Source organism: Alosa sapidissima, chromosome 5, assembly GCF_018492685.1.
Source record: "Alosa sapidissima isolate fAloSap1 chromosome 5, fAloSap1.pri, whole genome shotgun sequence".
NCBI classification, from domain to species: domain Eukaryota; kingdom Metazoa; phylum Chordata; class Actinopteri; order Clupeiformes; family Clupeidae; genus Alosa; species Alosa sapidissima.
Window position 1 is genome coordinate 39336856 of NC_055961.1, and position 25579 is coordinate 39362434.

The 25579-nt window shown below is 40.5% G+C and overlaps 1 protein-coding gene and 1 long non-coding RNA gene across 7 annotated transcripts in view; one reads left to right on the forward strand and one right to left on the reverse strand.

Annotated features, from left to right (window-relative positions):
- Positions 1-25579, forward strand: part of LOC121709816 (protein unc-79 homolog) — a 311977-nt gene that overhangs the window by 24150 nt on the left and 262248 nt on the right. The gene's annotated exons all lie outside the window — the stretch shown is intronic.
- LOC121709819 lies at positions 23116-23736 on the reverse strand. Its single transcript, XR_006032040.1, has 2 exons — positions 23641-23736; positions 23116-23228 (listed from the first exon to the last, which is right to left on the reverse strand). It is a non-coding gene; the product is annotated as an uncharacterized LOC121709819 (long non-coding RNA).

The window sequence follows — 25579 nt, forward strand, 5'->3', positions numbered from 1 at the left end:
GATTACTTGAGACTTGTCTTGGACTCGTGACAAAAGACTTGACTTGGACTCGAGCTTAAAGAATCAAAAAATGACTTGTTCACATCTTTGCTATAGTCTACGTTGATTAGTCCAACTCATAAGCCCACTGTCAGTCCTGCATTTGCAGCCTTGCCAGAAAGGCTAGGCAATCAAGGACATGGGTAGATGGAGGAGAAATCAAAAATAATAAATAAAAAGTTCTAGGGAGATGTGCAAAAGTTGGAGAAAGTCAGGTGTGTGTGTGTGTGTGTGTTTTGACGTGTGATGAAATAAGAAAATAAATAAAAGGTCTGTAGCATAGGGAGAGGGATGTAAAAGTGCTAAAAGTCTTGTAGGTGTGTGTGGGTGTGTGTGTGTGTGTGTGTGTGGGGGGGGGGGGGGGGTCATGAGTGCTGAGTAGTGAATGAGTGCAAAGTCAGTATAGTGTGAGTTCAGAGTTGGGAAATGTTTGAGAGTGCTGAGGAGTGAATGTGTGCAAAGTCAGTATAGTGTGAGTTCAGAGTTCGGATGGCCTGGGGATAAAAACTTCTCCTGAGTCTCTCAGTTCTGGCTTTGTGACTACATAGGCGTCTTCTTGATTTCAGCGGTAGGAATAATCCATTGTTAGGATGAGAAGAGTCCTTCAGAATCTTTTGGGCTCTTAGGAGTACTCTTCTGGAATAGATATCTTGTAGAGCAGGGAGTTGAGTTCTTATAGTACGTTCAGCTGAGCGCACTACTCTCTGCAGAGTACTACAATCTCTAACTGTGGAGTTCCCATACCAGGTGATGATGCTACCAGTTAGAACACTCTCAACCGCTGAAGTGTAGAAGGCCTTCATGATGGATGTAGAAACTTTGAATTTCCTTAGCTGACGAAGGAAGTAGAGTCGTTGTCTGGACTTTTTCAGAACATATTGAGTGTTAACAGTCCATGTTAAGTCTTCAGTAATGTGGACACATAAAACTTGTGACTCTCTACAGGTTGCCCGCTGATCATTAGTGGGGTGTAACTGTAGTTCTGCTGCTGCCTTCTGTAATCCACTACCATTTCCTTGGTTTTATTGATATTCAGTGTCAAGCTGTTAGATTGACACCACTGTGCCACCTCATCAACCTGATCCAAGTACAGCTGTTCATTGTTGTTACTAATCAGGCCCAAGATCACTGTGTCATCTGCAAACTTGATGATGGAGGTATGACTACTGTTGGCTTTGCAGTCATGTGTGTATATGTTGTACAGCAGTGGACTCAAAACAGCCTTGGGAAGCACTTTAAATGACACAGTAACAATTCCACTAAAATACCAGATTTTATTTATTACTACGGTGACATTAAAATCAAACAGCAATGAGCTCTCCTGAATACATCTATTTGCCAAATGGCATTGCCTTAATCTGATGACTAACGTTACTGTTAACTAACATGCTCGCTTGCTCTGACAAAAAGTGTGCAGCATCAGGATCAGCATCAGTAGACAGCGAGAGTCATTCAAATTATTGCAAAACGTACTTTACTTTCATTGGGCGAGGAGAGTGGTGGGCGGGGTTAACTTTTGGTAATTTTGCAGCAAATTTGCAGCAATGTCATTATGCAAATTAGGTTTGTCACCAGAAGTTCACTGGAAGTTTGCCATTATTGGCTCAGTGTGATGGCAAATCACTGGTGAACACATTTGCCACTAGTGACAAACTTGTCTGTAACACTTTACGGTAAGGGTACATGAATTATCATGAATTCATTCATGATTTACGTATTACTTCATTCCTTAATATTTCAATTCAATTTCAATTCAATTTATTGTGCTTATAGAGCGCCAAAACATAACACATGTATCATGGCGCTTTACAGAATGTAGGCAATCAGAGAAAGAAGGGAAGAAAGGAAGAAAAGAAAAGCAAGAGAGAGGCCCATGGGTAACAGGGGCGAGGAAAAACTCCCTAGAATTGGAGATATATATAGGAAGAAACCTCGAGCAGATCCACGACTCAAGGGCCTGACCCATCTGCCTAGGGTCAGTACATGACAGTAAGGTCTGTATACATGACAAATGCATATGATAGTCGGGTGTTTGTTGTTTGTTGCTGCTACCCACGTTATCTCCAGTGGTGACTGTTTAACTTACACAGATGCGCGCACACACAAGAATGAGCGCTCACACCACTACCCCCTAATGCTATGGCTCTTTATTTGATAACAATAAATTAAGAAATGTTTCCTATTCTGGGAAATGTTTAGTTTTTTTTTTCTTTCGGCCGCGGTTCAATGATACCGTTTAATTATGCCAGAAATTATCCGTGGACCAGTAATCGCCTCGTCGAGGAGGCCCTAACCCTGCAGATCATAGACAGTGAACGCATAGGCCTACTGTATGCTTTGGGTAAAGAACACTTTGCATGTCCAGTGTACACAGAGAATGGCAGTGTCTTGAAGCGGCCGCACCCCCCGCAACTCCACTTCCAATGTCACTGATTCCGACAGATACGCCCGACACTTCTGCTTTTTTATCTGGTGGTGGTGGAGTTGACTGGACATCTGACGCTTCAGACGTTACCAATTTATCATCATCCATCACGTCTGGCCTCTGAAAAAACTTTTAAGGCTAGTCTGCCTGGGCCTGGCCATGGTTGAACCGCCTCACTCATTTGTTCGTTGTTTAACATGGACGTTTTAAGCGTGCACTTCCTATTTGAAATGCAACATAGGCTATGCGTGTTGTTTAATAGCTTACTTTTCAAACGGTAGAGCCTGTTCATTTAAAAACATACATTATCCCATACATGAATTCATGATAATTTATGTACCCTTACCGTAAAGTGTTTCCAACTTGTCATTGTTGCCAGAGGTTTGCTGGAAGTTTGCCTCTAGTGGCCAACACTGGCAAACTTTTGCCAATATTTTCTAGTGAACTCATTTGTTTCCCACAAATCACCCACAGGTTTGTTGCAAATCTGCCGCAAACATTGAATTTTTGTAAGGGAAGCTATAGTCCCAAAACGTCAGCGTGTTCCTTTAAGGCAGTTAGAAAGGACAGCATGGCAGGGCTGGACATCTTGTTCTGTAGAGATGGACATCACGATAGGGAGCCACAGCACCAGATAGTTTAAGATGATTAGACTAGGGATGTTGGGACTGGATCTTAACAAAACACTTGCGGACCTGGCAACACGCATTGCTTATCAAATGTTTGCAGCATGGCCTTAAATGTGTTCTCCACTGAAAAAAAATTCTTTAGCTAATAATCTGAAATATTCTGCTGGAAGGTGCACATGCAACTCTACAACAGATTGGTTGTCTGTCATCCTTTGTGTGGATTAAACTGGAGCAGATCTTGCACACAACTTCAAAAGTGTCTCTTGGCTGTCCACTTAGGCCATCAGGCCATTTATTCACATACATACACACACACACACACACACGCACGCACACTGTATATTAGGACTGTCAAAATAATTTGGTTAATTAATGACAGAAAAGATAATGTGTTAAAAAAACGCTGAATAATCTAATTTCGTTGTGACCTTTGATCCAGTACAGTTCTGGCTACATGGAGGAGGCAGACAAGAAACGCTGCTTGGTCCAATGAGTGGAACATTTAGCCTATGTTTAAAAAAAACACCCAGATGGAACTGTTGACAGGAGCATCGTTCTCTGCAAATGAATTTCCATACCATAGGAGTCAATGCAAAGCAACCTGGAGACATGAGTTAGGACAGCCCTCGATGATAATAAATAATGCTAGCCGCCAGCCTTGTGAAGCCACATTCGACCAGGCGTTTAGATGCAAACTTATTGTTACTTACCGACTAATGTCTTTCATATCATTCCACAAGTAGTCTGTTCGCTTATTGCAATGACATTTAATTGAAAGTGAAAGTTAGCAAGTAAGACATTGCCACGGAACACCTGGAACTGTCAAGTTCTATTTGTGTGGCAAATAGGGTTGGGCACCAAAACACGGTTCTAATATGGCACCGGTGCCGACGCAAACGGTAGTAACTGCATCGAATAACAACGTGGATAACAACGTGGATTTCAGTTAGGTTATTTTTTATACGAGGCATCACTGCATGTCATGCGCCATCTGTAACGTCTTGCTCTGATAGCAACACATCCAGATACAGTTAGCTAACATAAACACTGGCTGGATGTATGGACCCTTTCAAGAGAGTTCCATTATCAGCATCATAGCTGGCCCCACAAGACTTCCTTTTTAACATTCCATATGTTATCTTAATGCAGAGGAAGTAGATTGGGGCCCAAATAGAACGTTCAAGCATTGTTTTTGTTTACCTTGTTGAAAGGGTCTATAAACAGAGGGGTGCACCACATAGGTGATTGGACAGTGTTTGACAGCTTGCGTGAGCCCAAGTAGCTTACTTTAAAGATATCACAAGCTCCTGTCAAAATCTAAATCTGTCTTTTGTCCTGACCCCGGACCTTATTTGAAAACTAGGAAAATCTGAAAATTACAAAAAAAATCAGACCAGACCAGGGCAAAAAAAGGTTTTTTTTTTTCACTTTTTTTGCCCTAGTTCATCAAAGTCAAAGTCAAAGTCAGCTTTATTGTCAATTTCTTCACATGTTCCAGACATACAAAGAGATCGAAATTACGTTTCTCACTATCCCACGGTGAAGACAAGACATATTTTACCAATTTTAAGTCCACAGACAAACATAACATTCAAGTAAACAAAAAAGTAAGTAAATAAGAGGGCACATATAATAATGAAAAAAAATAAGAGCAGCAAAATGTGGTTGAAATTGTGCATAGACAGTCAATAAAATACTAGTGCAAAGTCAGGCCAATAAAAGGCTTGGGTAGTTCTGTTTGACCTAAGTAAGAAAGAAAGTGACATAGTGGTGCAAGTTATGTAAGAGCAGCAGAAGTGTTGTTGTTGTTGTCCTGAAAACACAAGTTGTAAAGTGTACAAGTGTGCAAGTGTGCAAGTGGAGTAGTGCACGCGGTCATTGTGGGTCCAATGTCCAGGATGTTATGTAGCTGAGGGTGGAGGGGGGAGAGGAGGGAGAGAGTTCAGCATCCTTACAGCTTGGTGTATGAAGCTGTTGGTGAGTCTGGTAGTGCGGGAGCGCAGGCTTCTGTACCTCTTCCCAGAGGGCAGTAGATCGAACAGATTGTGAGCGGGGTGACTTGCATCACTCACAATTTTGGTCGCCTTGCGGGTGAGGTGGGTGGTGTAAATGTCCTTCAGGGAGGGGAGTGAAGCACCAATAATCCTTCCAGCTGTGTTCACTATGCGCTGCAGGGCTTTCCTGTTGTATTCAGTGCAGCTTCCGCCCCACACAGCGATACAGCTGGAGAGGATGCTCTCAATGGTGCCTCGGTAGAATGTGGTCATGATGGCTGGTGGAGCACTTGCTCGCCTGAGTTTCCGCAGGAAGTACAGGCGGCGCTGAGCTCTCTTCGCCAGTGATGCAGTGTTGGTGGTCCAGGAGAGGTCTTCGCTGACCTCATGCATTTCACATTAGCTAATGTGAAATGCTAATGTGAAATTCATGCATTTCACATTAGCTAGTTCTTGCACCAGGGTGTAAATAGCATGCAGTACTATAAACACCAGGCTACGAATAGCATCCACTTCTAACTGTACATTGATGCAAACAGCATACCTTATTCAGAGTGTCTATTACACAGCTGAGCTATTCACACTCTGTTATGTAACAACAAAAAAAAACATGTTGCTTGTTTTAAAAAAAAAATATATATATATTACATTGTGTGATTAATATGCCAGATTAAATGCACAGGGGTGCAAATGGCATACACTGATATTTGTACCAGACGGGGTACTAATAGGACACATTGCTATGTGCACCGGGGTACGAATAGCATACATTGATATTTGTACCAGACGAGGTACTAATAGAACACATTGCTGTGTGCACCGGGGTACGAATAGCATACATTGATATTTGTACCAGACGGGGTACTAATAGGACACATTGCTGTGTGCACCGGGGTACGAATAGAATTAACTTCTTATTGCACCAGGGTACGAATAGCATACACTGCTAATTGTACCAGGGGTACAAATAGCCTTACCCAAAAAATAAATAAAAAATAGACCTACTTCAGCAGTAGGCTATATTAGCCTACACAATAGGCCTACCACTAAGCCTAACACTATTTGACTGAAATGGTAATCAGAAATAATTTGTTATAAAAAAAAAAAAAAAATGTTTTGACTAAAACTGACTAAGACTAAGATACCTGTAGTTTTCTTTTGACTAAAACTAGACTAAAATGACGAGACTTTTAGTCAACTAAAACTTGACTAACAAAAATGATATTTGAATGACTAAATATGACAGACTAAAAAGGACATTTCGTCACAAGACTAAGACTAAGTTAAAAATCGGTGACAAAATTAACACTATCCTGACCGCGAAAACTAAAAAAATCTGAAAAGTGTGAAAAAAATTAAGACCTTTTTTTTTTCACTTTTTTGCCCTAGTTCATGCATTTCACATGTGTAGACGTGAAATAAAAAATTATTTGGACAATATCTGACAGATTTTGAAATTTGTCAAAAAATATTTCTGCCATCCTGACCGCGAAAACTAAAAAACTCTGAAATTTGAGAAAAAAATCAAACCAATTTTTTTTCACTTTTTTGCCCTAGTTCATGCATTTCACTTGTCTAGACGTGAAATAAAAAATTATTCGGACACTATCTGACAGATTTTTAAATTGGGCCTAACTACACATAAGCAAAAGGCTATGAAACAACGTCAACAGTATACTTTACACAATATCCTTGCTAATAATTTTAACATGCCTTATGGCAAACCGCCTACACTGGGTAAACTTGAAAGCAGAGCTTACCATTGTGTGTGCATCCATGGCAAGCTGTTTTAACATTTAAATGTATTATGTGTAGGAGCAATGAGATATTGATAGTAAATTGAATATAACAGTTCAATTTAATGTTCAAATTTGTCTTATCAATAAAAAAAAAAGCAATTAATGCTTTAGACCATTTTAATTTAAAAACAAAGTACCGGTTCAGGCACCGTTTCGGCATCCGCACCATTTTAAAAGTATCGATTTAGCACCGGTATCGGATAAAACCCAAACGATACCCAACCGTAGTGGCAAACTATTTATTTTCTCAGGGGAAGCCATGAAAAACGGTAACAAAATAATTGTGTGAAGTTTCTTAACTCGTTTTGGCAAGTAGCCGTATAATAAGAGTGATAATGTATTGTCCGCGGTTAATTATCGGAAAATAAGCACATAGGACATAGCAAACCCCCCCCCCCCCCTCGGACTTATTTTCAGATAATCTGATGGATACATTATACATTATTCCTTAAATTAATGTTACAAATACATTTGATTAAGCTATCAAGCTTAGGTTTCATATTCATCTGGTACTTAAGTCATTATTTTAATCTACTATGGGGATTTATGTATGTTGAGGCAGAGACTGGACAACAGGGTGACATTGGGTGCAGACTTGAGCAGGACAGGTAAAAAAAGCAGGGATGGTGGACACAACAGAAGTAATTGTTGACTAACAGACTAATAGAAAAATATTCCACAGATTAGTCGACTACCAAAATAATCGTTAGTAGCAACCCTATTTTAGACCTTATGTACACAAAATCCATGCTTCGGTTCGCATCACGGTTTTGGGTCACAGTTATCGTTTTGGTACATTGTTGTTTTTTGGTATGTCTCACGTTTTTTTTTTTTGGCCCACAGTAACAGTGCAGTTTCAGCATCTTGAAATAAAAAATTCATGTGAGCATTAACTATTTTGCCTATAAACAAACAAATATGCAAGTTATGTGACTGACTGTGGCCTGGTTTCCACAGTTTGTGCTACAGTGAGGTAGCTTTCAATTTCAACATTTGATATGTTGTCTGTTCTTTTTGCAACTAAATATGAGTTTAAGAGATTTGCAGATTTTTTTCTGTTTTGGGGTTGTATAATGTAAAGTTTAAAATTAAAATGACATGCCATAGAATTCTGCAGATACTTTTCTGCCTAAATGTGTGCGGTAGGGGACGTTTTTTTTTTTTGTTTTTTTTTTCCAAATAATGGGACAAAAGGCCAGTAGTCTAACCACTACCTGCTGCTGTGAGTCTTTGGCAATTAACACTACTGCTATTTCTTGTGTTATTAGGCATGTTTTTGGTGTGGTTTTGTTGCAGGATAATGCAGAACTACCGATTGAATTTCTATGATACTTGGTAAAGCAGATTTGACAGATTCCATTCCCGTTTCGCTAATTTTGTGAGAGATTTGGCATCGTTTTTTGATTATTTTTTTGTTGTGGAATGCAACCACGGGAGATTGTTGTGTTGTGTTTCTCTAACAATTGGACTCTCCCTGCTGCACTAACAATCAATAGAGCAGTGGAGAGAGTCAGCTGCTTCAGATTCCTTGGAACTAAGATCAGCGAGGATCTGAGCTGGTTACACAATATATGTAGGGTCACAAAGTCAGCAAGACAGCAGCTCTTCTTTCTTCAGCGGCTGCAGAAGTTTGGTATGGACAGTGAGATACTGACCAACTTCTACCGCTGTACCATTGAGAGTATCCTGACTGGAAACATAACACAGCATGGTATTGTAACAACAACCCAAACACAGAACATACCCCCTCCCCACACACACAGGTACTACTTCTTTGGGCCAATGAAGTATCTGCTGTAAAAATCCTTATGTGCATGCCCTGCTCAGATTGGGTGGATAGCTTGTTTCACAGCCAGTTTGCTTTTGGATCCAGGTGTGAGAATGCACAGGCTACCACTGTGAAAGGCATGAGTAGCAAGGAGAGCTTCAGTCACTTTATCAGAGCGATATTGTCAACGTCAGCGAGTATTTGCATTAGATTATCGTCTAATGGCATCAAAAAAGTTTACCCGAAATGAAGTGTTGGGTCTTCTATTCGCGGACCCTGATTCTGAAGGGGAATATCTGCCTTCAGAAAATGACGGTGATTCGTTTAGTGAGGCTTCAGATGCGTCCCTGCCTTGCAATGATGCAGCGGGACAAAGTGAGAGTTTAGCTTACACCAAGCACAAACGTTGAATTGTTTGCCCAATGTCAGTGGTGGGAATAATGTTTCACGGGGTTGGAGTGTTCATCGGGAAGTTAGCAGGGTGTTAGTGGTGTGGCGAACGAGGCTGGAGGTAATGTCCATGTAGCGCTAGCTTCTATCTTCTGACCGTGTGCTTCTCCGCAATCGCGGCGACAGTAACGTGGTGGAGCCTTTGTCTAATGCCACTGGGTATGTTAGACGAGGTCGAAGTGCTCATAGGATAGTTAGGGGGGAACGTAGAGGCAGTGTGGGGAGTCGCAATGATAATGACAGTAGGCCTAGTCCGAGCTGCGCAAATTCTCTCCACTCAGCACGCGCACGAGGCAGATCTGGCCATGTTGCTCGCAGCAGGAGCAGAGGTGGTGACACGGGGCAGGGGAGCCATTAGGCTATGCATAGTCTATCACAAGATGATGGGAATGCCGGCCCTGTATGGATAGGGATAGGGAGTCATTATCTCTACAGCAAAAGGCCTGCTACATAAAAAAAAAATTGTCAGCCATTTATTAGTAATGATTTACACTGTTGATTTGCTACCTTTTTCCCTGACATACACTAGGCCTATGTGTTCTTTTTTGTGTGTTCATGTCCTTGTGATGTGTGTGTCTTTGTCAGCTAAGAAAAAAAAGAAAAAAAAAAACAACAAAAAGAAAAAAAATACTAATATTGTCTCTTGTCTTGTCTCGTCATCTCACTCCTGATCTGTGCCTTGTCAAGTGAGCTTTTGAACTAAACAGGTCTTGTCTACTTGTGTTTGTGTGTCATCTGAATAATATATATGTGCCCCATATATGGAATCAGAGTGCCTACTGTATGTAGTAAATGGAAAATCTCTACAGCAAAAGGCCAGCCTACCGCTACATGCATTTGGTTTGTTTCTGCCGTTTATTAGTAATGATTTATACAGTTTGTTTACTACTTACTATTTACCTGAGCATTCAGTATTGTGCAATATAGCATACAGAAGGTGAGGGACATTTTGGGGGAACAGAAGTGGTGCATTTTATCATTCAAACATGCAACTTTTCATGAAAATTCTATAATCCAAGATGGCCGCCACCATATGACGTCATAATATGCAAATTAGTAAAATATAAACATTTAATCTCTACATAAACTTTGGGGTCATCCTTAATATTTCTCTAATTTACAGAAAGTCTCTATCTCTTTATCACTTTTAAGATATAGCCTTTTGAAATGAAGATATCAAAATAGAACGTTTCAAAAAAAAAACCTCTGGCGCCTAAAGGGTTAATGAAATTATTGCACAAAGTGGAAAGGGTATGACTGGGGATGTCCGCTTCCTTGTTGGCCCTGTCAAGTTTGCCAAGTCGTGGACACCTCAACAGACACAGGTAAGATGCAATATACAGTTGAAAAAGGATGGGAATAGTGCAATATCAGTATAGAATGAGGTTTAAGATTAAATATAAATATAGTGCAAGGCAGTTCAGTGCAATGATAATGTATTAATAACATTATTGTAACTGTAAGGTTGAAGTACACATGAGGTAGATGAGCAGAACAGTGTTGATTGTTGAACACTCAGTAACAGCCCCCACCCTTACACTGAACAAAGTCAGAGTGACTGGGGGAAGTAGCTGTCTTTGTGTCGGCTGGTTTTGGCAAACGGAAGAGGAAGGAGGTTGAACAGTTTGTGACCAGGATGTGAGGGGTCTGTAGAGATTTTTGGATTTTTGCTGCCCTTTTCCTGACCCTGGACCGATACAGGTCCTGGATGGAGGGAAGGTCAGCTTTAATGGTCCTCTCTGCAGCCCTAATTGTCCGTTGCATTCTGGCCCTCTCCCGTTTGGTGGCAGACCCAAACCAGACAGTGATGAAGGTGCAGATGACAGATTGAATGATGATAGAAAGTGGCCAGCAGCTAGCCTAGAAATCTAGACGCGCCCCTAGCGGCAGCAAATTACATTTGCTGGCAGGGCTAGTCTAGCAACTCTCCGTTAGCTTGTGAGCTCCAGAAATCGAAACTTAATCAGGGCATTGAAATCGTGTATAGAGTCGTTTTGTGGGCTTAACATAATGATTGATGGCAGAGTTGCAACGGTTTGGCTTGAATTCCCTGCTACTTGAAAACAAATATCCTATTGCGTCCTATTGCGTGCAGAGGGAATTTGAAAGACAACTGATTATCCCGCCTGTCGGACTGAGCACTGCGAACGGTGAGTGCCCAGACCCTACATTTTAATGTAGGTCTGGCTCGCCAGGCTAGCCAGCAGCTCCTTAGGCAGGTTAAACTTTCTTAGCTGTCTCAGGAAGTTTAACCTCTGCTAGGCCTTTTTCTGGATAGTGTCGATGTGTGGAGAGACCATTTTAGGTCCTGTGAAATGGTTGATCCTAGGAACCTAAAGGAATCCACATTGGACATTGTGTCGTTCTGAATGGCGAGGTGGGGGAGTGGGGCAGGACTTCTCCTAAAGTCCACTGTCATCTTCACAGTCTTCTTGGGGATAAGCTCCAAGTGGTGCTGACTGCACCACTGAACCAGCTGTTCCACCTCCTGCCTGTACGCAGACTCATCACCATCCTGGATCAAACCAATGATTGTGGTGTCATCTGCAAACTTCAGGAGTTTTACAGATGGGCTCTTTGAGGTGCAGTCATTAGTGTAGAGGGAGAAAAGCAGTGGGGAAAGAACACACCCCTGTGGGGCACCTGTACTGATGGACCGGGTTTTAGATGAGATGCTCCCCAGTCTGACATGCTGCTGCCTGTCAGTCAGAAAGCTGATGATCCACTGACAGGTAGAGGCAGACACTGAGAACTGGGTGAGCTTCTGATGTACAGTGGGTCCCAGTTAAGTTTGGATGGGTTCCTTCATGAATCACGCACCCCATTTTCTCAGCAGAAATGGCACAAACTGCAGTTGACACAAACAACCACAAGGTGTCACTTTGGAGTTCTGCCACTACTATTTTTGATGCAACTTGACTTACTGCTTCCATGATGCAGTTTCCAAGTCAGTAGAACAATCAGAGAAAGCTGAGCCATTACCAAACATATATGATAATACAATAGCATGAGTTTATATATCTTATACGCTATTTGTCACGGTTACTTATAGATTTGATAGTGTAACGATAAGCGCATTAGACTTTCAGCGGGGGCACAGGAACTTAAATTGATCACGTCGTTTAAGCTTACACTTGACAAAACATTCTAATATGAAAATGTAGATGCAATTGTTGTAAGATGGTGCAGCTCCTTTAAGAAAGCATCGTGCGCAGGAATGGAGAGAGAGAAAGCGAGAGGGGATGTGTGTTAGAACTTAGATGCGTGTGGAAAAAGTAGACGTGCTGTTGAGACTGGAGCGAGTCATATTCAAAATAATGCAAAAAATAAATCCGCAGATAAAACCAATTATCCTCATTCATTGCAACCGCAGCATGCCTGCTTGCCGACGTTCAAATGAAAAAGATATCAAAGCACCTTTTGTGTTTGAATGTAGCATGATTTTTTTTTTAAACAGCTAGACAAATGATTTAGCTAATTGATTATAGCCTGTACACCAGCAATTGTTGAACATTTACCTGTACAAGTACATTGACAGTAGCCCAGCCTAACAAGCATGTTGCATGTTGTAGGCCTACTGTAGAAATTTCACTTAAATTGCAACCGCAACATGCCTGCTTGCCGACGTTCAAACGACAACGAAAAAGATATCAAAGCAACAAGAGGGTTGTGTCTGAATGACACGACTCATATTGCTCCTCATAACCGTCTATAAAAAAAGTGTTGTTTTCTTTTCTTTTTGAGCACGTCCGAATCCCAGGACTGGACCATATAATAGGCTCGAGATATAATTCCAAAGGGGGCAGATAGGGGCCTACTGCACTTAAAACTTAAAAAGATTGAACAAAGCTTCCCGAAATTTGAAATTGCGATCAGTGACTGGCATCGGGTGAACGAAGCTTTTCGAAGTTGAACAGGCTATTAAAAACTATTTGCGCACCTCAATGTCACAGGAGAGACTGGGCTCTCCCTTCTATTAATTGAAAAAGACGTTATGCTACCTGCAAACTGGCCTATGATTTCATTGCTGAGTTTGCGGCAAATCAAGATATGGCGAGTCAGTGTCATTTATTTGTCCAGTGTTAGCCTACAGACCAGTTTCCATAGTGCACATCTTATCAACAGTTTGAATGTCGTGTGTGTTTCTGCTCATTGACAAATACCGTTCAGCACAATGATTCATGCCCGATTCATTTCCCCTGTTAAAGTGTTCGCCTTTGTTACACTATTTGGTTTCGTGATGTAGCCTATGATAAACACCATATGGCCAAATATGTGACTCAGCTAATGTTATAGGCTATACAATTTCCCCTCTTACAGACAAGCTGGTGTAGCTTATTAGACTAGGCTACTATTAAAATGCACCGACGGTAGCCTTGGCTATGTGTAAAGTAAGCTATCGCATGATTTCATGCACGTAAGTTCATGCATCTGTCAAGTTCGCACAGGGCCTTGCACCCCCTTGCGACTGCCCTGCAGCACCTCCTAAGACAGCGAGGAAAAAGTTAAAATACGCGATAAACCCGGGAAAAGTTGACAGGTTTGTTTCGGTCCCGGTGATTATTGTGAAATTGTGCAAACGACAGCCTTTTCAAGGCATTTCAAGGAAGGAGTCGTAGCATGCAAGCTCCCAAATTGACCCAGTAGCCTACAGAAGGCATCAATAGCCTAAATTGTTGGGACTGGGGAGGGTCATGCATTTTTTCTCAATCACTTTGGAGGGTCATAGAAAAATGTCTTGCTGGCGAGGGAGGGTCTTTTTGACTAACGCTCCCAAAACTCCTCCGGTAGCCCCTGAACAGTCCCTAATTGATTATAGCCTGTAGGCCTACACCAGCAATTGTTGAACATTTACCTGTACATGACATTGACAGTAGCCCAGCCTAACAAGCAGATGTTGCAAAAGACATCAAAAGACACAATTAATCAGAAATAAATAATGTAATCTGCATCACTTTATTTAACAAACTGTTAAGGCACTCGCTATAACGAGCTGTGTGCGCCTGGAAAGACAATAGAAGATGCTTTCTGAATAGCACAGCGAAGACGGCTCTGGTCATCCCATACCCTCCCCCCACTTCCTGTAGCCTACCATTATGACTTGTTGTCGTTTTGGGACATTAAGCTTTTTCACGTTAAGCCCCCCTCCCCCACCCCCTTCTTTCACAAGCAGTGGGGGAGTGCGGGGCACAAAGTAACACTTTTTGGTAGACAAAGGAGGGTTCTCCGCGCTTCTGTCGTTTGGCCACAATCCGGTGCAACCAGGCCAGGACAGATATTTTAGAGCAGGGGTGTCAAACTCCTTTTCATAGAAGGCCACATCATTGAATTTATAGGTTACTGAGGGCCACATAATCGGCGAATATGTGCATGGTGCAACCATGAAATCGGTATTGCAGTAGGCTATGGCTTATTCAAAATTGGTGTGAAATAATGGTCCTAACCACTTTAAAACAGTGTGGCTGAAATAAAAAACAAAAAGCCTACAACAGTAACATTTTCAAATGCAACTTCTAGGCCTACAGTATTAGTTAACAACTGATCAATATGCATTCATGGACTGACATTGATGAGAATAAACTGCAGTGAATAATGTGCATAACAATGTCCATAACACATATCACCACTAAAATTAACTGTGGCTAAGAAAGGTACTGTGTGTGTGTGTGAGTGTGTGTGTGTGTGTGTGAGAGAGAGAGAGAGAGAGAGCGCTATGGTACAGTGGGTCCCAGTTAAAAATTGACACTTCATTCACGATCAAGGTGATTCACGCAGCTGGGTGAAATGTAAGTACAACTGCAGCCGCTTGGGGGCAGCATAGTCTGCTGTGGCGTTCCACGGTCGAACCGGACGGCGCATTCGACAGCAAGGGCTGTGATTGGCCGAGTTTTCAGTGTGTTTCTCTGTGTTTTTAGCAGCCCCTGCAACATGCTAGTCCACTGTAGCCTAAGCTTTGTACATAATGTTAAACATAGTTTTGGATTCAGTGGCAATATTTCTTGATTGTACAGTGCCTGTCTCTCAGTAATGTTTTAAAATGAGAGCTTCGTCAGCTGGCAGTAGGCTACTTTGTCGGTAGTCATGAGAAGTTCGCTTGCTAACAGAACATAAATATGCTGCCCAGAAACCTTGTGAATAGTTCTGATTTTTTTTTTTTTACTACACTAACGAGGTTGAAATATAGCCTTTGCCTACAGCATCTCCTTAACAGTAATGTTAACAAAATGACAGCATTCATATGACAAAGGAAAACGAATTCGGTCACTCAAGACTGTGCACAGCAACCAGTGTAGGCTACATTCCTACCCAATAGGCCTACTCGAAGCAGATAGCGTTGTCTGACGGTCGAGTGGGTTAATGCACGTATATCCAGAACAGGTCTGCAACTTTCAGGCAGTTCTGAGTTCGAATCTAGGCAGAAGCAGAGCCATATAAAGGCCTAGGCCTATTGTTATCATTTTTTGCAAGGTGTTGCTCCTGGCAATACTTGTTTATAAGACGTTTGGTGATTAATTGATAGCTGTTTTTGGGACACGTTAAACGTTCTTTATAATGAGCGCATACGGGGAGTAAAACGACTGTTACGCGCTGTTACAACTGTAGGCTACAAAGATTGCAATACAAAAATATGCGCGTGTTAGTTTAGTTAGTTTTGTGATTTTTTGCACTTTTGCCTCATGTGTTTTCAGGTTTGAGGGCTTTTTTGGCAAGATTGACCTTGGTAGACTCTGCATATGTTATTTCTCCGTATGGAAAGTCAATTTTCGACACACGTCTGTTATTAGTTATTATAAGAAGTGTTGCTTGTTAAAACATGTGACTAGTGAAACTCAATGATTTTAGAAATATTTAGCCAAAGCCAAAAAGTGTTAGAGAGAAGGAGAGACGCCGGTGCAGCTCAGATGTCTTCTTAATTTTCTTTATTCTTTAGTAAAAGGTGCAGAACATTATTCAACTTTAAAGACAGAATACGTACGCAGGCACATAACTAGGCTACTTGTTGTTTTCTTTTACTCGGCTATCTATATATGGTTATCAGCACACAATGTTGGGCTAATTCACTAGTTATGGATATCACAAGTTTAAACAACGAAAACAGAAAGGATGGAGACAGCAAAGCTAGAGGAGTTATTCCAGATGGGCAAGAACAAGGTAGGCAATTGGTGTGCTTGTCAGAACGTTAGATTACAGCTGTTTAAAGCTAGACGTCACGGTACGCTAGAACAAAACTAAAGGTAACTTTAGCTATAGGGCTGTATCAATTTGTCCAAATTAATAGGTCATCGTAGACGTTGTTGTTGTATTATTGCATGTGGATATTGTTATGCTATGTAGGCTACTTTTTTGCAATGCACGGACCTAAAACCGGGAAACGGACAAATATTGTACACGCGTGAATTTGTTTTTGCGGGGGTGGGGGTGGGTGGCAAAACAAAGCGCTTTGTTTTGGTCAATTTCTGTAAAGAAACAGTGCCACCTATAGGCCTGGGGTATGAAGTAACGTGTTGAGTCGTGTTGAGATGGATCCGTTTGGACGCAAATATTCTTGATACGGTTCCAGGGAAGACGGAGGAAAAAAAGATCGGTTTGGTACGTGTGGACTAGGCCTAAAATTAGGAGTGAACCAAGGTTTGCTGTTATTGTATGTGTAGAAGGTCTTGGTTTGCACACAGGTGTCCTCACAAAAACTGATATAAGATGTTACAGGATCAGTGAGGTCATTGAGGTTTGTAGCTGCAGCTTCAAAAACGCTCCAGTTGGTGCTTTCAAAGCAAGCCTGCAGCTCCAGCTTTGATTCTCTTGTTCATTTCTTTACAGTCTTTGTGTGCCTTGGTTTGTGTGAGATTTTGCCAAATTTGGTTTTACTCATTTTGAGTAGGCCTAAACTGTTCGCCAAAGGCCATCATCTCTGGCCCCAGCTTGATAAAAAAGTAGGCTCTGATTTAGCCTACTGTATGACTTCAACAAGGTGATCTTTAGTATCATGCTGTAGCTTACAGTATCAATTACACTGCCGCTTGCAACGCCTCTGAATGCAATCCGCTGCCCTGTTTACCGGCAATGCTACAGCGGTCATAATCTGCCACCTTGTAGCGAAAAGTTGTAATACATTTCACGCAGCTGCGCGAATCACGGGAAGCGCAAATGAAGTGGCCACTTCTAAATGGGACCCACTGTACTATAGTAGGCTAGCTATGGAGTTTAAATAACTAGTCAATTTTAAGAATGGTCTCTGAACATTCGTTTTTGCAGTACAGATTATTTCTGACAAGAGTCGCAACCTTAAATTGCTTGCACAAAACTCTTGATCAGCACTCAACATTTTGTTTATTGTTGTTCATTTTTAACCATTATGCGCAGAGAGCGTGAGGGTGCGGGCAAGAGAGAGAAAGAGTGCGTGCGAGTGAGCGAGAGTGAGGTCTGCGGTCTTGGCCATTAGTTGATTTACTTGTTTTTGTGTAGGTAATACGTTGTCAAATATGTTTTAAACTTAAATAAATATATCTATTTGTATTAATATGTCCTTTTATTTACGTAATGCGCATCATTGACAAAAGGCGCAACCAAATGTTTAAATAGTTTGAATATGTGTTTTTTTAACAGGGAATATTCGAATGTCATTTTTGAGCAATTTTGACAGCCCTAGTGTAAACGGTTGGCGAGAAAAGTAACTTTAATGTAATATTATTCTACATACAGTTCTGCGCCCATCTCCCTACCCATTCATCTCGGTGGAATACTTCACAAACTCTTCACTCAACACAAGACAAACTATATATCAGAATAAACAGCAGACCTTACCGAACACAAAGGTGTAAAGCATTCTCCTGTACAGTTAGCCGTTCCAGAGTGATCTGGTTTTCTACATGCATGTCTCCAACTTTGGGCTTTAACCTGTTGAGGAGTGAATTCTTTAAGACAATGCCGTTCTCCAGAGAGTGAATTATTTTCCTGGCTCCTTCTAGAATTCTACGCGAACGTTCTATAGTTTCAGTGTTCTTAAAATTGTTTAATGGCAGAAAAGTCCCTGAGGGTAATTGTTGCATCATGTTATAGAACCTTTTTCAAAAACGTTCTAATCACATATTTGTGATCGTACTCCCAGGGGCCCAGCTGCATCTGATCACATATTTGTGACCATACTCCTCAACAGGTTAAGTTTCTCAATGTGTTAAAATTGTTCAATACATGATTTCATAACAGGCCAAATATAAAATAAATATTTCAAATATACAGAAGATATACAGCTGACTAAGAGTTTGTCAAAGTAGCCTTAGTGATCACAAAATGCATGCATGTAGGCTATTTGAGTTTTTTAAAGCTGAGCTGTGCTTAAATTGTTCAATACATGATATTATAACAGGCCAAATAGAAAATAAATGTTAAATATTGCCTAGATATCTGTAAATATTAAAATCAGATGATTTACAGTTCTATGTAATACAGTACCCTCCAGAATGATTGGCACCTCTGCTAAAGATGTAAACGGTGTAAAAAATAATCTCTTGGTGATTTATTGTAATGAAAAAAGAAGGAAAAATCCTACCGTAAAAAGGGATGCAAATTTATTTTTAGAAAAAGGAAAATCTCATAAAGAAATATCTTTTTTAATGAAAATATGTTACTCACAATTATTGGCACCCCTGAAAAATTAATTTAAGTTAATCAGAAATAGTTCATGACTTTTTTTTCACTATGGTATGAAAATAAAGTCACACAGAGGCTAAATCCTCTAGTCATTTTTCAACATCGGAAAGACAAAATAATACACTAAATTTAAATAAAAAGAAAGTGTGTTGACATTTGTAAGTCAGAGAATGTCTATGAAAACTAGGTAATTTGTTGAATATTCCTATATTTACAGTTAAAACAATGATCAAAAGGTTATAATCATCTGGAAATGTGACAAACATGCTTGGACAAAGACCCATGGTTATCTTGCCCCCATGTACAGTATGGAGGATGGTAAGATAGGAAAGAAATCCATAAGAACCACTGTTGGAGAGTTACAGACAAAGGTACCATCTTCGGATCACCAAGTCCCTCCAAAAAATCTTCAAAAGTGACCACACTGCTAATAGATTATTTAGAGGGCATACCAGATAAAAGCCTGTCCAATCATTTAATTACCAATGTAAACAGCAGGAGTTACTGAATGGTACAGTAACTTTTTCTGGAAGTGTGGTCTATATGTGTGGCAATAATTGTGAGCAACGTGTTTTTGTTGAAAATATTTCTTTCTTTCCTTTTACTCAAAATAAATTTCCTTCACTTCAAGGTTGGATTTTTTCCTATTTTTTTTCATTGTGCAATTACAACTTTAGCAGAGGCGCCAATAATTCCAGAGGGTACTGTATGTCATGTGTCATGTTTTTGTAATGTTTCATACATCATTGATGCAGGTCTGCTGTGAATAGACTACTTTGATAACGTTTATGTACAACATGTGTACAACAATTTATGTAGCCTACTGGATAGTTAACTTTGACCTTGGTGCCCTGATGTGTCTTTTTTTTTTTTCAAGCCAATCCATGTCAATCCGTGTGTATACAGGTCTTGTAAAAATGTATATTTTTTGAAGCCAATCCATGTCAAACAAATCTTTTACATATACGGCTCTGGCAATCACCATATGTACCCTAGCAGCACCTTAGCAACCATCTGAATTACCCTAGCAACAGCCTAGCAGCCACCACTATAATGTCAACCTAACAACCACCATAGCAACCAACATGATTACCCTTGCAACCGCCATAGCAAATGCGTTATTTAGCATAGCAACCACCATATGTACCCCTAGCAACACCCTGCAACCATCCTAATTACCCTAGCAACCATCTTAATGACCCTAGCAACCTCCACTATAATGTGACCCTAGCAACCACAATAGTAACCGACATGATTACCCTAGCAACCACCAAAACAATTGTGTTATTAAGCATAGCAACCACCATATGTGTGAAGACTTACTTGTGTCAAGACGAATGGAGTCTACCTGCGATGAGTCCACCGAGCAAGGACACAAGCAAGGCACCTCTCAGATAAGTTTCACTCTTGTCTCACCTTATCTTGTTATCTGATAATCCTTCTAGTAATAATGTGCCTTCAACATATCCCTGTATCCGGTCAGGTTAATAAGCGCACTGATGTTGAAAGGCAACAATCAGTTCAGCAGGCTCGTCCTACTTTTTCTGTGGGGTTGTGGAATTGCCAATCTGCAGTGAATAAAGCGGACTTCATTCCTGCTCTGCCCTCACAGTTATCGCTTAAATTGCTTGCGCTTACAAAGACGTGGATTAGGCGAGAGAATACTGCCACACCTGCAGTGTTGTCGACCAATTATGATTTTTCGCATACCAGTCGTTCGTCTGGTAGAGGAGGCGGGACAGGCTTTCTCGTCTCTGATGATTGGAGGTTTACGCAGTTGCTGCCTGCTCAGGTCCACAACTCGTTTGAATATCATTCCATCATGATAACTGAGCCATACAAATTATACTTGATGGTTATTTATCGCCCTCCAGGACAACTTGGGAACTTTGAATGAGTTGGACATTCTACTGTCTGCTATTCCAATGGATGCATGCCCATTATTAATCCTTGCCGATTTTAATATTCATTTGGATAATTCGTCTTCAATTGACTTCCTGTCTCCTCATTTAATATCACACGTGTCCACAGTCCTCCTACTCACAAGGCTGGTAAAGATCTTGATATAATTCTGGTACGTAACTGTAATACAGACGTTTTGGTTAATCTATTACATGTATCGGATCATTACTTTATCAGATTCTCTATGCGTCTGCTGGATAACCCAGCAGCTCCTCCTCCGACAATTTCGTTCCGGCGTAACCTCAGAAGCCTCTCAAGCGACCATTTTGCAACATTAGTAACATCTGCTTTACCTACTCCTAGCTCATTCTTGGCACTTGAGGTTAATGACACTACAGAGACTCTCTGCTCTACACTGGCATCTTGTCTGAATGTAGCATGTCCTCTTTCCTCAAGACCCACTAGTTCTAAACCTCGCCATCCATGGCTGACGAACAGTATAGTCTCAGTACGAAAGGAACTTAGAGCTGCTGAGAGGAAATGGCGTAAACCCAGACATGGAAATGATCTTAGTAACTACCAGTCTTTGCTGTCATCCTTTTCATCCACTGTTACACTTGCAAAAAAGGCATTCTATCAAAGCAAGATTGAGAGCGCCACTGACAGTAGAAAACTTTTTTCCACTTTCAAGTCTCTTCTCAATCCTCCACCACCACCATCAACTACTTCACTGTCAGCAGATGACTTTGCAACATTTTTCACGGAAAAAGTTGCTAAAATAAGTGCTCAGTTTGATGAACCTATAAGGATGGCTTTGCGTTGTGTTAGTATGACAGCATCATTGGACTCTTTCTCTCCTCTTGATGAGGAAGCAGTCTCTACAATCTATCGCATCCGCTGTTCTACCGGCAGTCACACATGTATTTAATGCTTCACTCAGTTCTGGAATAATTCCTTATTCTTTTAAACAGGCTAGGGTTACACCTCTGCTAAAGAAAAGTTAACTTAATCCAGGTGAAGAACTACAGACCTGTCTCCCTTCTTCCTTTCTTGTCAAAGGCTTAGGAGAAAGTGGTCTTCAAGCAAGTATGTGACTTTCTTCATCAGAATAATCTACTAGACCCTATGCAGTCTGGTTTCAAGAGTGGTCATTCTACTGAAACTGCTCTTCTGTCTGTGACTGAAGCATTGAGAGTAGCTAAGTCCTCTGCTCAGTCATCAGTATTAATTCTACTAGATTTATCTGCAGCCTTTGGTACTTCTAACCACACTGTAAAAAATAATAAGTAATGGTTACTTGAAAAAAGGGTGGAAACTCGTTGCCTTAAATAAGTTAAGTAAACAAAACTTTTCTCTTCCAAGTTATGTTTACTTGATGTCTACAAGTAATGCTTACTTAGAAGAAGTTATCCTTACTTAAGACTTTAAAGTTCTGGTTACTTACTTCCAACTAGTAAAGTTTACTTCATGCCCTCAAGTAAAGCTTACTTGAAACAAAGTTGTATTTACTACTGTTAAATGACTTACCCTTACTTTAAGTTGTAAAGGGTACTTTATGTTGGATAGTAAAGTTTACTTGCAGAATATACACAAATAGTTGGCACTATTAGATTAGATAACTTTATTGTCATTTTGCAGAGTACAAGTACAAAGACAACAAAATGCAGTTTGCATCTAACTAGAAGTGCAAAAAAAGCAGAAAAATGCAATCTGATATACAAAGAAAGGTGGTGCATAGACAGGATAAGAAATATGCGGTGTCAACAGTAGTATACAGTTGGTTTACAGAAGGTGGTTTAGAGTAATATAAATTAGGTATAAATATGTGCAGTGTATTAGCAGAATAAATATGGATATTCGGTATGAACCATATAGACATATATGTACAGTATACAGCTATGTGCAGTGTGGTAACAGTACTGTAGTGCAGAAACAGTAACATTATAACAGTAGTAAGAATACGTGTATGTGCAGGATGAATAGTATGAAGAGCAGTAGAAAATGCCAGGTATAAGTGTAATTACAGTATGTACATTTGTAAATAAATAGAACACTATGGGTGGAATAGGGTAGTGCAATTGTCCGCGGGGGTTGGGTGTCCCCCGTCAAGGTTTCCATGGTCATGGTGGACACCTCAACAGGCACAGGCAAGGAGGCATTGGGCGGGGGCTTAGTTGGTTGGTTGTCACCGGGATGTAGAGCTAGAGTTCAGTAGGGTGACAGCCGCAGGGAAGAAGTTTCCTCTGAACCTGCTGGTTTGGGTGCAGAGAGACCTGTAACGCCTCCCAGAGGGTAGTGGGGTGAACAGTCTGTGGTTTAGGTGAGAACAGTCTCTGATGATACTGCGCGCCTTACGCAAGCATCACTTGCCCTGGATGGCCTTGATGGAGGGGAGTGAGGAACCGGTGATGCGTTGGCCAGTTTTCACCACCCTCTGCAGTTTTTTTTCGGTCGTATTCTGGTGTAACCTCCATGTTTCAATCAGTAGTGTTTGAGCAACTGACCTCTGACTTCACATCCAAACAAGCACAACTTACATGTCCAGTTCATTGCTCTGCATTTTCAGTTTTCCAACTGCAAAAAGAAAAAGAGGGCAAAATTATTATCAATATGCATCTATTGGCCATGTTTAACAGCTGATTAAGTTTATCACATTAAATGTTAATTTAAATTATTTCTCCAGAGACCTAATTAATACTGTTAAGCTAAAAATATTATGATTTGGCAACTGTCTTTGACTTTGTTTTCTGCTCTGCATGGTCTGAGGCAGTGTTAACAAAGATCTTTGGTGTTAACTCGCATAGAAGCTAGCTGCTATCAGTTAGCTGCAAACTGTTAGCAGCTAGCGCATATATCGGCCACTTAGCAAGTTGAACTTAACATTACCCCAGCTGTTAATGAAACCGAATGTACAGTTTTGCACAAATGCTGTTAGTTCAACCTATACTGTAAACATTTGACACATTAATACATACTGTCAACTTACCGGACAGAGCAAGTCACTGGTGAAGCTGCGTTACACTCCCATCCCAAAAGTCAGCACCACCGTAACACTGCCGACCGTTGGCTGTGGAATCCAGAATGCTCCCTCTGCCTAACTGTGCGCGTGTGCACTGCGTGAGTCCAGTTTACTCAGGTCTGAGTTGTGAAGCTTACTCGTGTATCTCAAGTTTTAGACCCCATTGTTGCAAGTTCGGCACATTACTAATGTTACTCTAGTAAGAACACTAGGTCAGCCTATAGTAAGTAAAGTATACTTGTGTTACTGCAGTAAGATGTAGTGTCATTTTTTACAGTGCATGACATTCTCCTTTCTATACTATCTGAACTGGCAATTTCTGGAAAAGCTCTTGACTGGTTTGAATCTTACCTTAAAGGGCGTTTTTTCAACGTGTCTTGGCACGGACAGGTATCAGGTATAAGTTTTATGACCTCACCACAGGTGTGCCTCAGGGATCAGTATATATTTAGGTGAGACCATTCGCTCCCATGGATTTAATCACTGTTATGCAGACGACACTCAACTTTACCTGTCTTTCCCACCTGATGACTCTAGCATTTCCCACCGGATTTCTGCATGTTTGGACATTGATATCTTAAAAAGTGTTATTCCTAGCCTGACCAAACTTTTTGTAAAATGGAAGACAAACATTCTTTACTTTCTCTAGGAAAGTACTAATATTGTCCCAAGTGCCATTCACAGAATAAAGGTATGTAATTACAGGTGTTTTGGGAACACCAAAATAAACATTTACAATAAACAATAGATTTTAGTTTTAGTTTCAGTTTTACTTGGGACAATATTGGTACTTTACACACTAAATGTCCATATACTTAGCTATTTCCACATAGATTTTTATGGTCCTACTAGCTACCCCACATACCATTCCAGTTGCTTGAAAATGACACAAAAATACTGTACAAAAACACCTTGTTTTATCCTTATTATTGTCATGGTCATGTGGAGACTTCAAATTGTGGGAAAACATTAATAAACTGTTGATGTATTTGAAGAGGAAATGGTGACTGATACCAAATGGAAAAAAATACCCTCAATATCACACTTAATGCTCATTTTTCCAAAATCTAGGGCACTTTCGAAAGTCAGGAGACATTTAGTACAGACTTTAAATTGTTTACACATGCTTTTTATGAGTTGGTCTTCCACCCTAGAAAATGTAAGGAGGCTAGGGAAAATATTTGTCAAGATATTAATGCCCAAACATGGCACATGTTTTTCAAGCTGTAAAAATGAAAGAATTTCAAGGTCTGAAAAAGATATTATGAAGACATAAGATTTGCACAGAAATATTTCCCAGGCCTTGGTTTTAGGACCCATTGATGATATAGATAAGGTTTGATCAAAATCTGAGACGGTGCAGCAACAACCTTATCTGATTTGACACGGAATGACCGAAAAATGAGTTACTGTTGCGATCCTTTTGGAAAACTGCACCTGATCAAGCCCACTCTTGCAGTTCCTCAGAGATGCAATTTTAGTTTGTTTTCTTTTCTTTGTGTTTCGTGAGTATTAAGGAGAGATAAGGTTGCTATAGACCAGGGGTCTCAAACTCAAATGAGCTGGGGGCCAATTCTGCCAACGTCATCTGATTGGAGGGCCGGCTGAAAATGCAATGTTCTTTTTTTCAAATACCACACAAAACTGCAAACAGAAAGTGCAAGTGTTTTTATCTAGTTTTAGACACCTGTGCTAGCAACCTTAGCATTATAAATAAAATAATGATAAAATAAATATTAATACAAATTATAAAATAAATGAAAAACATAAAAAACAGGTATGTGTGTGTGTTTCACACCAAATAAAAATATTCCTCTCATAACGTTTTTAAATCTGGCAAACTAGGCATCAGGGTTAAGAAAGCAACACCATTGGATTTTTATATCAAAATTTAAAAGGCCATGGC